The sequence below is a fragment of the Sinocyclocheilus rhinocerous genome, unplaced genomic scaffold (genome assembly GCF_001515625.1).
Source record: "Sinocyclocheilus rhinocerous isolate Xijiao unplaced genomic scaffold, SAMN03320098_v1.1 scaffold1074, whole genome shotgun sequence".
Lineage (NCBI taxonomy): Eukaryota > Metazoa > Chordata > Actinopteri > Cypriniformes > Cyprinidae > Sinocyclocheilus > Sinocyclocheilus rhinocerous.
Genome location: NW_015642525.1, coordinates 16,359 through 18,592, shown reverse-complemented (window position 1 = coordinate 18,592; position 2,234 = coordinate 16,359). Strand labels below are relative to the sequence as shown.

At 38.3% G+C, this 2,234-nt stretch overlaps 1 protein-coding gene across 1 annotated transcript in view; it reads left to right on the top strand.

The window, feature by feature from the left end:
• The window catches only part of LOC107756039 (serine/threonine-protein kinase PAK 7-like), a 14,248-nt gene that overhangs the window by 632 nt on the left and 11,382 nt on the right, over nt 1-2,234 (top strand). The window lies entirely within an intron of this gene.

Here is a 2,234-nt window from a genome sequence, read left to right as displayed (position 1 = left end):
TGTGTGTGTGTGTGTGTGTGTTACTGCAGATGTTGGTCATGTTACTGCTGCAGATGTCAAGTTCTTCAGTGTCATTAATAATGGCCTGATTCCGGTAATTAATCACAACAGCAACTGTCTGAGATGTGCAGATCCTCTCAGTGTTATGATTATGATAATGTTTGGGCAGCCATAGATGTGTCATGACACAGCAGTAAGGAGCTGTTTCTACCTGATCTGACCCTACAGTGACCTGATGAGCTCAGCTTGGATTCAAGTCATAAGCACAGTTATTTTGGTCAGTATTGAGAGCATGATTATTTACCACCATTATTCACTGACTTTGGAGGCATGATGCATTTATTGAACTTTTTTAAATCGTGGATTTCCTTCAATGTAATTAAACAGAAAAAAAATATATAAAAATAAATATTTTTAATTTTAATTATATATAATACACACTCGCACACATTAAAAAAAATTATATAAAATAAAACAATATTTTAATCTCAATTATGTTGTTTTCATAAGCCAAAATCATAATGGAAAATAAAGTTGATTTAATCGCCCAGCCCTAGCTCAGGTTCAGTCATTTAGATGCTACTACATGCATATTTCAGATTATTTGAAATAACATGTTGGTTTTAAGTTCGTTAACGTTCCTGTTTGATTGTGTAAGTCAGCGCTGAACGTTCAACACGCATGTTTTACTTCCTAATCACAGAATGCAGAGCCTGAGCTTCTGTCTGACTTTAGATGCAAGCGTTTTCCACCCAGATGGTGAAACTAGTCACTCATACACTATATCTGCTTCTGTGCAAACTATATTAACCCTTGTGCTGCTGAAAATCCTTTACCAAAGTGGTGTTCTCAGTCAAAAATGAGCGGCGATTTAAAAATTGCTTGTAAAGCTCTCGTTATGCCATATTATCACCAAATCTTGGATTGTCAACTTCATTTCTTTCAGTTAGCTCAGTTTTTGAGAAAAAGCATTTGAAGACAAAACAATAGTTTAATTTTGAAAGAAAGTAGTGTAAAGTGCTGCACACTGTGTGTTTGTGGGTTTATAGAGTAACGGCTGATATCGTGATGTCTCATGTGCATCAGAGCAGGAGTAAAGAGCTCCGTGTCATTAGTATAGAGACAATTAAAGAATCGTTAGAGTTCAGTGCTGCTCAATGAGCACAGCAGGTCACAATCGTTCCAGGCCGTTTTGTGCTGGAAATAGCAGTCGCACCCGCTGTGATGTGCTTTAGCAAACATCGATGGAGTCCGACTGTTAGAAGATGTGAGGATCACGTCCATCCAGAGTAGAGATAACAGATTACAGATTACAGATACATATGAAGCAGCTACCGATGCGATGCGATACTATTACGATGCAGTGCGATCCGATTTCGATTCGATTCGATACAATGTGATACAATGCAATACGATGCATTGGGGGGAAAAACGATGCTATGCAATTCAGATAGTTTGCTTTTATTTCTTTGGTTCAGACAGATAGCCGTGTCAGGACATGCCTCGGTCTTCGTAGTGTTGTTGTGATGCGTCAGCAGTGGTGATAAGAGACAGTTTAGAGAGGAGAAATCAAATATTGTTCACTTTCTAAATAATAAAAGTATAGCGCATCTACTAATAATTATATTAATTGTTTTTTACCGCGATGCAAATATGTTAGAAACAATGCATCATGATATAAATGCCAACTTGTATCCGGTGCTTTTATGCCGATGTGAATCGTGCCGAGTGATCAGAGATCAAGAGAGTCAATCCTGCTTTATTTGGGTGCTACTGTACGTCATGTTTCCAGCTTCACATTAAAGGAATAGTTCGGCCAAAATTGAAAATATGCTCACCCTCAGTTCATCTGAGATCAGGATGAGTTTGTTTCTTCATCAGGTTTGGAGAAATGTAGCACTGCATCAGTGTCTCAGCAATGGATGCTCTGCAGTGAATGGGTGCCGTCAGAATGAGAGTCCAAACAGCTGATAAAAACATCACAATAATCCACAAGTAATCCACAGCACTCCAGTCCATCAGTTAACATCTGGAGAAGACAAAAGCTGAAACTAATCCAGCATTAAGACGTAAATTATGAGTCCATAATCCATAATAATGCTTTCTCATGCCAATCTCCAGTTGTCTCTCACATCAAAATCCAGCCACATATTAGTTTAGAGCTGTTTAAACACTGCTTGATCTGTGCAGATTTCTCTCCTGATTCACACCAGAACACTTTTTCACTGGAGGAA